The sequence below is a fragment of the Chlorocebus sabaeus genome, chromosome 9 (assembly GCF_047675955.1).
Source record: "Chlorocebus sabaeus isolate Y175 chromosome 9, mChlSab1.0.hap1, whole genome shotgun sequence".
Lineage (NCBI taxonomy): Eukaryota > Metazoa > Chordata > Mammalia > Primates > Cercopithecidae > Chlorocebus > Chlorocebus sabaeus.
The window spans coordinates 11,694,806-11,708,453 of NC_132912.1; the positions used below are offsets into that span (position 1 = coordinate 11,694,806).

The following is a 13,648-nucleotide window of genomic DNA, read 5'->3' on the forward strand; positions in this document are numbered from 1 at the left end:
CTAAAGCAAAAGATCTCAGAAGTTTAGAGGGGGAAAATTTCTCAAGCCATATACCAAGGAATAAGAATTAGACTGGTGTCAAACTTCTAATCAGTTAGAAGATAATGAAACACTATTTCCAAAGTTATGAGCAAAAAATTATGTACTGGGAATTCTATGCCAATCATGAGGAAAAATAAAAAGATTTTTAGATATTACAAGGTACGGTAGCTGAAGACTGACGACCTGCCCCGCCAAGGATGTCCACATCCTAACCCCTGGAATCCTGTAAATGTTGCCTCAGATTGCAAAAGTGATTACAGATGTAATTCAGCTAAGGATCTTGAGTTCAGGAGATTGCCCTGGATCATGCAAGTGGGCCCAGTGTGGTCACAAGAATCCTTCTGAACAGGAAGCAAGAAGGTTAAAGGAGGGAGCAGGCCGTGTGATGGTGGAAGCAAGACGTCACCAGCTAAGGAAAGCAGGCAGCCTTCAGAAGCAAGAAAAGGCAAGGAAATGGATTTTCCCCTAGCGGCTCCAGAAGGAACCAGCCCTGCTGACTTTGGCCCAGAGAAACTTGATTTCAGACTTCTGACCTCCAGAACCCATTAAATGATACATCTGTGTTGTTTAAGCCACCAAGTTTGTGGTAAGCTGTTACAGCAGCAGGAAAACACAAGGATTCAAAGTTTATTTCCCATGAAATGTCTCTTTGAAAAAGAATTTGAGAGTTTCTATAGAAAAACAAAACAGCAACAGGAAGAACTAACAAAGATGCTCCTTGACCAAACTTTGGGCAGGCTCCTTTGAGCCCTCTTCTTGACTAAGCCTCTACCTCAGCCTTGTCCTGTCTTCAGCCTGCCTAGCCCAGTTGTAGCAAGAATCCTGCTAAGTCAGTTTAGCAAGAATCCCCCCACCCTTCATATCTGATTAGCCTAGATATCTGAACAGATTCCTCATCCCTCACCCTTGATATCTGGTCACTCTGGCCGGTCTTCAGCAAGAATCCCGTTATGTCGGTTTAGCCAGAATCCCCCTACACTTGACGTCTCTCCTCTTAGTGATTTTCCATCACTCACCTTCTTGCTCTGCCCATTGGCTATCCATCTCCACTTGTCCTTGGTGCGTGCAGAGTTGAGCCTGATCTCTCCACTATTTTAATAGTCCTGATACCGACTGCAATGGTCCTGAATAAAGTCCACTTTCTCTTTTCAGCAAGAGTCAGAATAATTCTTTTAAACAAAATAAGAGAGGCAAAAACAGGACCTGTAACATTGCTGCAGGCCAAAATTAGACATTTCCAAATGCCAACTGTGTAGCTGCATAGAGAGCAACCTGTCTACATTAGAACAGGAAACACAAGGTGTCTTAGAAGAAAGTGTATTTCAGGCAACACATAGATCATGGGTATAGTAGTGATACAGTAAAAGCTTACATATAAAGACATCAAACAGAGTATTAGGGGGCTATTAGAAATCTGAAGACAAGCAATTAACAGAGTGAGAAAAGTCAATGTGACATGACATAAAATACACAAAGGGACATGGCTGTGACCTTGATGGTATATGAGAAAAATGAATTCATTTGACCTTGACATCTTCAACATTAGGATTATGTTTCCTTCCCTACACACCTCATCATAATACTTGAAATTGAAGTAAATGATATTGACATTATTATGATTATGTAAGAATTGTATTGGCTATTAATGTTCACAATAAAATACAGACAATGTCTAAAACTGAACCCTGATCTGCACACACACTCCCCACTCCAAACCTAAGCCCCCACTTTCTAGAAGCCATCACTGTTAGCTGCCAAAAATATTCTCCACACTATTCAAGAATTTGCATGTATTCATGAACACCCACAAATATTTAATCTTCCATTTTATTCAAAAACTAGGATCACTCTAAAATATATACCTCTTTTTCACACAGTACATCTTGTACTGTTAACACCTATACATCTACCCGGCAGTGCCCCTAGAGGTTAACAACCATTTCTGCAGGAAGAGGCAGAGGCAATGGGCCCCGTTTGTGGCATCTGCAGATTTCCATGCGGCAAATACTCATGCTATGGTGGCCAGTTTCCAAGCTGCCAAAGTGATGTCACTGAACGCAGTTTCTCCAGTACCCCAGTGGATCTACCCCAACCTTTTCCACAGCTTTACAGCATCCTAAAGTATTAGTATAATTTATTCAACGAGCCCTTCTCTGTGGGAATGAACTAAGAGAAACTTAGAGAATGGATCAATCTGCAATGGAAGTTAAAGACGAAGCACCATGCAATAAAGGGCTTAATAGGCAATGATGACCAAAGGTAAGCTGAAAAAATGAGGAAGCAAAAACTACCAGTAAGCAGAGAAAAGCAGCTGGTACAGAGAAGGAAACAGCACCTGAGATGCAGAACAAAGCAGTCACCACCAGAGACCTTTTAGCCCAAAAGAGACTGAATAGCCCACCCCGAAGCTGCTTCATGCTTCTGTTCCTGATGGCTTTCATCTCTAGTACAATGGATTCAGACAGCAAATGTTCTTTTTTCCTTAAAATAATCTGAATAAGTTATTTGTGTCTTTCAACCAAATTCACTGGTGCCTCTTAGTTATGGTTTTAGTTGTGATCACTTTCTCACTGAACCATGGACTAAGATACATCAAGAAAAAAGATTATTTTTAAATGTTAAAATCTTAATAAACATATTTGTGATCACTTCTTCACTGTACCATAGACTAAGATATATTAAGAATAAAGATTATTTTACATTTGGAAATCTTAATAAACACCATTGATAAAAAATGTCATTATAATTTTGCCATGCTCTAAATCCAAGGCTGGAAGGAATGCTCAGAGGAGGAATGAGCACTGAAGCAAAGTAACATCAAAGCACAACTAAAAACACAAAAAATAAAGGAAAGTACATCTGCAACAAGAGTCTGAAATACCACTTACTCTGACTGGTCACTCTGGTCAAGATGAAATATGGGAACCTAAAGTCTACATATACCAGCTCTCCCCCTAAAACAGCTTGTTCTGAAATACCAGCTCTCCTCCTAAAACAGCTTGTTCTAAAATAGTACCCTCAGATAGCCTAAGCCACCCTATCACTGGTGGTCCCATGGGAAGAAGTGCTCCAGTACCTCCTCCTGACCCCTTTATTTCCCTTTATTGGGAAATCATCTGGAATCCTAACAAAAATAGCTCGGAGCAGTCTGAGCTCTGTGAGGTCCACAAAATCTATCAGGCCCAAAGAGATGTGCATATGGGACTTCAGTTATGGATCCTGTCATGCCTGGGGAAAACCATTTAAGGGCATTTTGTGCCTGGCTAGCTGCCTTCCATTATCTTCATGTTCTTGGAATTTGTGATACAAAGAACAAGGTTTAGACAATCAATAGCTTACGTTATTTTGATGCAAATTCTTGGTAAAATCTTACAAATGGTCCCTTCTTTTTTCCTTAAAAACTCGCTTGTAACTGTTGCTAATTGGAGTGTATATTCAGGGCAACTTGAATCTATGCACCCGGGTGGCCATCCTCAAGCTCTGGACTCAAATTAACTCTACTTAATCATATTTCCGTTATTTAAGGTTGACAGTCCAATCCTATACTTCCCTGCGGTCCAACCCAATCCCACTTGCATCTCTCATAACTATATTAATTCCACATTAAACAAATGTCTTTTCAAAGACTGCACAACCTCAAAAACCCATTTATCTCCCTCTTGCTCCCACTATTAGCATATAATCTTAGAAAAATCATTTGGCTTCCTTTCCTCTTTCTTATGTTTACTTGGGAACAACAAGAAAAGAGACAGAACATAGCCACAATTATAGAACAGTATAAATAATCACCATCAAGGAACAAGAAAAGGGACAGCCAGTGAAAGCAATATATAGGAAAGACACAGTGCCATCAACCCACAAAGTCCTCAAAAATGCCCAGATTTTCTCTTCAAAAGAGCCACACAAGTTCCACATATATCTTCATATTCCTCCAGGTTTTGTTTTTGGGGGGTTTTGTTTTGAGACTGCCTCACTCTGCCGCCCCAACTGGAGTGCAGTAGCACGATCACAGTTCACTGCAGTGTCAATCTCCCAGGGCTCAGGTGATCCTCCCACCACAGCCTCCTGAGTCCTAAGTAGATGGGACTACAGGTGCATGCCACCATGCCTAGCTAATATTTGTACTTTTTGTTGAGACAGGATTTTGCCATGTTGCCCTGGCTGGTCTCAAACTCCTGGGTTGGGGCAATCCACCCGCCTTGGCCTCCCAAAGTGCTAGGATTATAGGCAAGAGTCACAAAGCCCGGCCTACTCCTCTAGTTTAAGTATGCATTATCTGATACAATAAAAGTGTTCAAAAGAAATAAACCTAAATGTTCTTCAATTTTAACTTTTCATTATCAGCACAAATATGATTTATACCTTCCCATTCAAAATATTTCTTACATCACCAATAGCATTATTACCATTATTTCCACTGTATTATGCTTCAAAGTAATACTTTTTTATTTTTTTTTTTTCATTAAATTTCCAGAACACATTCTTCAAACAAATTCCATAAATGCCCAATTGCCAAGCAAGTAGGGTGAATGGGGCTGCGGAGGATGCAGCAAAGCTCTGCTAGCTTGGCCTCCCCTTTCCCTATGGTGAGCATTGCTGGCGTGGAGGACCAGGCACACACACTGCACCTGCCAGCCTCTGGGTGTGCCCACTTGTAATGCTATTGCCCAAATGACTTCCCTTCCCGGTGGCCACTCAGCCTCCCTTCAAGGAGTCCCCATGATTCTCCATGGCTTGCCCCTGATTCTGCAAATAAAAGGATCAACAGTGTCTATATAATTGGTAGGTTGTTTTGTTTTGTAAGCACATATTTTCAAGATCATTGGGAACAGGACAAATTGCCAGTATTTTATACATAGAGCACCTTGCATCAGGTAGATACTTAATATTTCTATAACTAAAAAAATATTTAAATTATGGTTTTAATTAAGTTAAAATTTTTTCTCACACCAAATCCTGGGTAGGCTTCTATTACTTGCTTCCTAATTTCTAGAAAGATAGGAAACAAAACAATTTTTAAAGTCCTAGAAACAAATGCTGACAAGATTTCATTATAACGAGAAGATTTTTTTTTCTCAAATTTAATCAAAACTAGACTTGTAGGCTGCTTGTATATGCCCCACCTTACCACTGCCTATTGCCAGTAAGGCAGAACTAGCCACTGCTGCTTCTGACCTACTGTATTTCCATATCTGTTACCTGTAATTCTTTGCTGAATATATGTATTACATGTCTCTTCTACTAAACTATGATCTCCATGAAAGAGGACAGTTTCTCATCCATCCTGTTATCTCTGGTATCTATCAGTGCCTAGACCACGGTAGATGCTCATTAAATATTTCTTGAAAAGCATTAAAAAAAAACTACTAAAAATTAATTACTAAAGTGAATTATCCAACCAATTAAAAATTTATCAATGTATGCTGAAAATCAGACTCACAAGCTAATTTTCATACACACCTTCACTACAAAAAAGTATACTTTTGCTAAAGATTCTTAGCTTTCTTTTACATATTTATTCCATTTATTCCATTTCAAGATAGCATTTAAATTTTTATGAAGACTAAAATTCAGACATGAGGAGTCACAATCTATCTAAATTTGTACTTCTAGTTATCTAAAAGCCCTTCACCTGCATTTTAAATAATAGAGAGGGCTCCGGGACGACGAAGGGCTCAAGAGACTCGTCTGCTGTGTTTGTGCTCCAACCCTCTCTTCACTCTGCTCTTCATCTCTCCTTCTACTAGCAGAGTTGCACAGGCTCCCTTTCATTGTGGAAAGGCTCTGCTCATGTGGCTGGGTGTGCTTCCATCACGCTTCAAGTCACATGGAGGAAATGCAGCGAGGGCAGTGCTCCTGAACTCTCCAACTCTCCTCTCCAAGGTGCAGAAGGACACGTGGGGTCAATGCTCTGAAAGAAGCACCTGGGCAAGACAGGCTCACCTCCTGCTCTCTCTCAACCCCTGTCCCTGGGTGCAGCCTTCTGTCCCTGGATGTCCCCTGGTCTGGTCTCTCTAAAGGGCTCTCCATGGAGGGAGGTGCCTGCCCTTTGACACCCAGGCTTGTTGGCTGTGTCAGTCACCCAGTGGGCAGGTCTAAGTCAAGCAGACTAATAAGCCCTTTTCACTCCAGATCTGATGCCATGTGCTCCAATCAGCCAACAGAGGAGACAATTTGATGTCCATGTGGCAGTCTCCTGTGCCTTACTTCTCAAGGAAAAGAAACAGTATCAGTGACTCCCTGGAATCCCCCAAATCAGACTAGTAACTCCTACATTTATGTGTAAGATGAGTCACAGCTTAAAAGGATATGAAGTGATGTAACAATATTTAAAATACCATTACTACTGAAGAGAAACATAATTACTAGCTGTTGCATATGAGTGCAATCCCACATTTGGGGGCAGGGTTGAATGACAAAATTGCCAACAACAGATATTTAGAACCAAGACAAACATATGAGTCATTTTACTCACTTCAACCCGCCTACAGTTGCTGACAAAGTCAAGATTATATTTTAGCTGCTTTTGCAGCAGTATAATTGTTTCAACAGATGACACAAGACTGGTTTGTAACAACTCCTTGCTTGTGGATATTTTATAAACTCTTTATTGAGAGGTTACTATGTGCCAGACACTGTGCTGAGCATTTAACATGCATAATAAACCTCACAAAAGCCTATGATAGTTTTATGACTATCCCCACTTTACATACGTGGAGACTGAGGTGTGGAAAGGTTAAGTAATTCAGGCCACATGGGAAGTAAGTGACAGAGCAGGACTTAAAAGCCAGGCTGTCCAATTTCAACTTCAAAGCCATGTTTCTAACCACCAAGCACTTCTGTTGAAGTGTAAGTATGAATAGATGATCTTACTACATTTCTGCTCACTTCTGCTAGTCCTTACATTTCTTCCCATAGAAACAAATCTATGTGATTCCTGTGAATTCTTAACAGCTGTATTTTCTGGATTCTAGTAGTCTTCCTATCTCATTACATGAAATTGTCAATTATTTGTGCAAAATGGAGATTAATGGTGTTTTAAAGAATCCAAGAACAATTTATATGAAATATTCTTTGTTTTCATAAGCAACTGGACCTGCTATATTATGTTTTAAGTTGTGTGTTTTAGGATAATAACAAGAAATGATCGAGAAACATGTAAAAATTTGACACAATAATCACCAAATGATACTGAACTTTGCTAAAACACTTTATGCATTAGTGTTACTAAAGCAGCTGCCTTCACAATTAATGCCCATGATTATGGAAAGGGCTCTACTGAATCTACTTTATTCACTTAGTTTTAACAGCTTTTTTCCCAGCTCATTCAGAATTTCAAGTATGTGCGGCTACATGCACTACAATAAAAGTTTGTGTTGAATTTGGCCCAATACGCATTAACAAGAAATGTTCTAATTACAGCAAATTCTTGCAGACTAGATACAAGAAGATAACTCATAGACTGCCCACTCTGATGATTAATAACTAATGCCACAGACAGCGGTAATGGTCAACCCAATGGTAACATTGCTACCCTTTAAATAAAAAATGATGTGCAAAAGCCAAACTGCGCCTAAAATGACACTCAAAAACAAGAACGAGGTATTGCCTAGAACAACTGAGAAGCACACAGGAAGAACTCTATTATCATCCTTTGAGTTATGTAAGTAATACTGGGTCCCTGAATGGCCCTTGGGTTCAAATTTGACCACAAGGCCATCAAAAGCCAGCAATTTGGTAACACTGAATGGGATTTAATAAGTAAAAGTGCTCATATCACACTAAAACCGTCACTCATTCAATCATTTTTTTAAAGTACCCTAAGCTCCAAGCACAGAATCACAGAATTCTCACAAGACACAGTTGCATTCCACACATTTCACCTAACAAATCCTAAATGGCATTATATGTAAATATCTCATGTATGCATATGTGTTTAATATATATTCCTTACATTCTGTTACTGTTATTGTGCTAATAATGTTGTGTTAGGGTAACATATAATAAGATTCATTTTATATAACAAACATCAATAGTGCTATATATATACGGTAGTCACTCTTCAGGAAATCAGATGAATTAAGTAGCAACTAAGAACCCGACCCATAAGTAGTAACTAGCATTTATTCTGTACAATCTAAATGCTTTACGTATATTATCTCATTTATTCTCCCCACATCAAAACTATGAGGTAGGTATCATTATTGCGCATTAAACAAATGAGAACATTGGTAGGTTAACTGCAAAGATCACACAGTTAAGTTAGAGAAGTGGCACCTGGAACAATGCAAGAAGGCTTTGAATAAATAAAATGGCAAGCAAATGAACAAAAGCTTATCAAGAGACTCTGTCAACAAGGATCCTCTAGCATTAAAAAAGGGCAAGAGGCAAGGAAATGCCTTCAAGTCAATAGAAAGCCATAAGTGTTTTACCACTGTAAGACAGAGCAACCTCCCTAGATGTACACAGATCTAAAATAATGGATTTCACCAGAACTGCGCCATGTGAAGCCTAAAGTTACTCCAAAACCAAACAATAAATCATCTATCTACTGTGGAAAACAAAACAAAATTAAACAACAAAAGCCACAGACAGAAGAAACACTGGAATGAAATGCACTAAAGACAGATGACATTGACACTGTAAGTTAGGAAAAAAAAATTTTTTTAATTTTCCAAATACATTTTACCTTTTCTATAACACAGTATTGTGACTAGAAAGGAAAACTTGCTCCTCGGTGGTCTTATAAGGTTTCAGATGGAAAGCTGTAGGATAATTTTTAAAGAAAATTATATAATCAAAATAATTTTGCCCCATCTCTATGGATACCTAAAAGTTCCACTTGGAATACCGAGTAGCCAATCATTAAGTGAATGACAGTCAGATGAATAATATAAAAACCAGCTTTTCCTTGGAGAAATGAGATAAATTAAACGTTCTAATATTCATTAATTCAGAAAGTACTGAACACCATTTACTGCCACTGTACCTAGCTATCATTAATACAAATATAGATAAAACAGTTTCTCAAAAAGATCACATTCTTGAGGGAATCAGACACATAAAGACCAACTGTAAATAATGTGATAAATGCTCTTTAATAGATGTGCTTTTTAAATGCTACAAAAAAGCTGATAGAAAAAAAGCAAAGTCAGAAAAAAGTTTTAGGTACAAAATGACATTTGATCCAGGTCCTAAAAGCATGGTAGAGGCTGGGCGCAGTGGCTCATGCCTGTAATCCCAGCACTTTGGGAGGCCAAGGCAGGCGGATCACTTAAGGCCAGGAGTTTAAGATCAGCATGGCCAACACGGCGAAACTCCGTGTCTACTAAAAATACAAAAGTCAGCCAGGCATGGTGACGGGTGCCTGTAGTCCCAGCTAGTCAGGAGGCAGAGGCAGGAGGACTGCTTGAACCCGGAAGACTGAGGTTGCAAGGAGCCGACATCAGGCCACTGCACTCCAGCCTGGACAACAGAATGAGACTCTGTCTCAAAAAATAGTAATAATAAAACAAAAGCATGGTAGAAACCCACCATGTGGACAAGGAGAGAAAGCTACAACGTCACAATAAATAGCCAGAGGCCCCCAGCAACAGGAACGGCTATTTCAACAGCAGCTACATCAACAGTAACATGGTGTAGCAAAGACAGGGCCCCAAACTTCTAACATGTCTCCTTTACCTCCTTTTTCACAATACTCACCCCCAACAACTGGATAATCCACCCCAGAAGCAGAAGTACATATAGGAAAACAAGAAAAATATTTAGGGATTAGAAATTAGTTTGAGGTCATCAAGAAAGCTAAATAACTTAGTAAAAGTTTAATTAATATTTTGATACTACTAACGTATCATTATTACCTGGGTATTTAATCATTATTACCTAGGTCATTCATATTTCAATGACCAAAATAAGGGTAACTGTAAGCTTTTTTAATTATGCAAATTTTACTCAGAAAGCAAATTTTAAAACCAAATCTAATCACATCCAAATACTTATTTCTTCAATATTAAGAAACATCTATATAATTGGCCAGGCACAGTGGCTCACGCCTGTAATCAGCACTTTGGGAGGCCAAGGTGGGTGGAGCATGAGGTCAGGAGATCTAGACCATCCTGGCTAACACGGTGAAACCCCGTCTCTACTAAAAAATACAAAAAATTAGCCGGGCATGATGGCGGGCACCTGTAGTCCCAGCTACTCGGGAGGCTGAGACAGGAGAATGGCGTGAACCCGAGAGGCGAATCTTGCAGTGAGCTGAGATCGTGCCTGGCCGACAGAGTGAGACTCCATCTCAAAAAATAAAAAAATAAAAATTTAAAAATTTAAAAAAAGAAACATCTATGTAATCTACCAAATATATATTACCCTCCTAATAGTGAACATATATGAGAAAAATAACAGCAGTAGAATGTAAATTTCCAGAGAAACTTGCACAATCACATTCCAGATATTAAAAGAAACAATACTCTTAAATACAACTGATTCGTGAGAAAAAGGGAAAGGGGCTGCTACTGGGCTCCAGGTAACATATTGTCTGGGGGATCCTGAAAAATACTTAGGTTTCTTTACTGTAATCCAACCCAATAATGTCCCACCCTCAATTCACCTGGCCAAAACCTTAAACACAATGTTCAATCAGATCATAAACGGATTTTTTACATAGCAGTCAAAGAGTTAAACTCTATTAAGAAGGCACAAGGGGAGGGGAGCCTGTTCCCCAATGCTGCCCTTTATGATTTATGACAATTTCCACATAAAATACCAACACACTCTAAGGAGATTGACTATAAAAACATTTTACATGAAAGATCTGCCATCCTTCTCACTGCGGAAAATATTTCTTAGAAAGCATTATCTTGAAGTCATTCAGTAAACTACCTGAAATTATAGAATGCATTTATAACAGTAATCTAAATTTTCTCTTTTTGTGTGTGTGTGTGTGTGTGTGTGAGACAGAATTTAATTTCACTCTTGTCACCCAGGCTGACGTGCAGCTGCACGATCTCGGCTCACTGCAACCTCGGCCTCCCAGGTTCAAGCCATTCTCCTGCCTCAGCCTCCCGAGTAGCTGGGATTACAGGCACCTGCCACCATTCCTGGCTAATCTTTTGTATTTTTAGTAGAGATGGGGTTTCACCATGTTGACCAGGCTGGTCTCGAACTCCTGACCTCAGGTGATCCACCCGCCTCGGCCTCCCAAAGTGCTGGGATTACAGGGGTGAGCCACTGCACCTGGCCAGTAATCTAAATTTTCTAAGTAGGTAAGCAGGACCAACTTCACAATGCAGCATAAAAGTCCATCAATTCAGTTATTAAAAATCATGAAGCAAAATTATATGTACTGATTTCGATTAGTCTCCAAGATATACTGTAAGCAAAAACAAAACAAAACTAAACAAAAAATACAGGGCGAGGCTCAGAACAGTTACAGTTAACAGTGGTTGTCCTGGGGAGATTAAATCAAGGTGGCTGAACAGCAAGGACACTTACTTTTCACTCTATCATATTTAGTACACCTTGAACTTTTTGTTATGTACACATACCACCTTGTCAGAATAGAAACATAAATTTTTAAACAATTGTAAATATAATTAACATTAGCAAAAAAAAATCCCTCCTAAGGAAAAGCCCACTGCAACACAGCTTCTCCCACACAGGCAAATCCTCCCTTCTCTGCCCCACCCTCCCTCAGCCTCCAGCGATCTGACAGTCGGGAGGTTTTGGGGTAAGATCCCCTCAGCCTTCCTGGGGAGAAGGTCCTCTAGTTTCTTCACTGATCTAAAAGAAAAGTTATCCAAAGAGCTAATACTTCTCTCCTGTGGCCAAAAGAAAACTAACACTTTCTCCCCCAGCAGGCCATGCAAGTAGGGGTGCTGAGCGAAAAGAGGTGAAGCTGCTGTGTTCCACCTTCTCCACACGTGAATAGCAGACCAGCCCAGAGAAACATATTCTTTACCACCGCAGTCATCTGTAAAAGGGTCAGCATTTTGCTGAGAGCTGCAAAACTTAAATAAAGGATAATACAAACGCTAAAGGTATTACATTTTATGCTTTTCAGAACTGGCTCAAATATCTTTAATAATATAAATACAAGTAACAATTTACAGAAGAATCTGCCTCAGTAGACCATACTACACCTTTCCTGATCAATGTACCTACCAGATGAGTTTTTTTATTGCTAACAAATCTGGACTGTTTTGAAATGAACGTCTTGTAGGACTTCCATTTATTGTGTTTTTAAAAATGTTTGTAAAGCCTCTTAGAGGGTATCTTCTCCTGTGAACTTGTATTTGCATATGACACTGATCTTGCTGACTATACTTTTGCCAGCGACACTTTGCCCAATAGTCCTTTTCAAGAACATAACTTCCAAGATTGGTGAGGGATTAACATACACAAAAGACTTTAATAAACTTACTGACAAACTGCTTACATTACTATCCTTGTGAACAGTAAATTACTTTTAATTGACCATTTTTAAGACTGTCGATCGGGTAGATCCTTTGCTTTCCAGTAAAACCATCAACGCTTTACAATTTCACAAACTCTCTATGTGCAAGGCTCTTTTTAAGTACTGAGAAACAGTTTATCAAGACAAGATATGCCTTCAAGATGCTTATAACCTTGCAAATGAATTTTTAAATCCTTACTATAAGAGATGTGTTCACCACAGGACCATACCAGCAGTGAAAGGTAAACTGCAAACTGTTTCTAACATGAATAGAAAACTAAAGAGCAATTAATGACTTAATTAGAAAAGGTGATTATCTGAAGGACAGAATTTCAGCAAATTCATTCTTTGCTTATTGTAATATTATAAATAAGAGCCAATCTGTATTTTTCTTTATTTTATTTTATTTATTTATTTATTTATTTTTTGAGACAGAGTCTTACTGTGTCGCCTAGGCTGAAGTGAAGTGGCACAATCTAGGCTCACTGCAACCTCCGCTTTCCAGGTTCAAGCGATTCTTCTGCCTCAGCCTCCCAAGTAGCTGGGACTACAGGCGGGTGCCACCACACCAGACTATTTATTGTTTGTTTGTTTGTTTAGTAGAGATGGGGTTTCATCATATTGCCCAGGCTGGTCTCGAACACCTAACCTCATGATCCGTCCAGTTAGGCCTCCCAAAGCAATTTGGATTTTTCTTAAAGGACTTGCCTTCAGTTGGCTTTCTGTTCTTCTAGAAATCTAAGCATATCTAGAAATCAGAAGCTTAAACTGCCTGGCGAGTATGATGGAATGCAAACAGAAGCCAAAGTTAATCGCCTACTTCCTTTTAAACACTATAAAGCACCAAAAATCTTTTGGAAAATGTGGTTTCTTTATTGATATATGCTTTAGAAACAACTTTTCTAACAAATTATGTCTGGAATGTGTGGCTATCTGTAAACACATGCAAACTTTAGCTTTCCCCAAATCGACAGTCAATAATTTCACAATCTGACTGATTAATTTAACAAATCAATACTGTTTCACAAAATTATTCCATATACCATTAACTTTACTCCATTTTGTTTTTGTCTGATTCAACAGAATTCCTAATAACTTCTCTACCACTTATTATTGATGTAAACTTGGGCACGTCACAACCTGCACAAGTTT

At 39.0% G+C, this 13,648-nt stretch overlaps 1 protein-coding gene across 2 annotated transcripts in view; it reads right to left on the reverse strand.

The window, feature by feature from the left end:
• Nucleotides 1-13,648, reverse strand: part of USP6NL (USP6 N-terminal like) — a 156,469-nt gene that overhangs the window by 77,641 nt on the left and 65,180 nt on the right. The gene's annotated exons all lie outside the window — the stretch shown is intronic.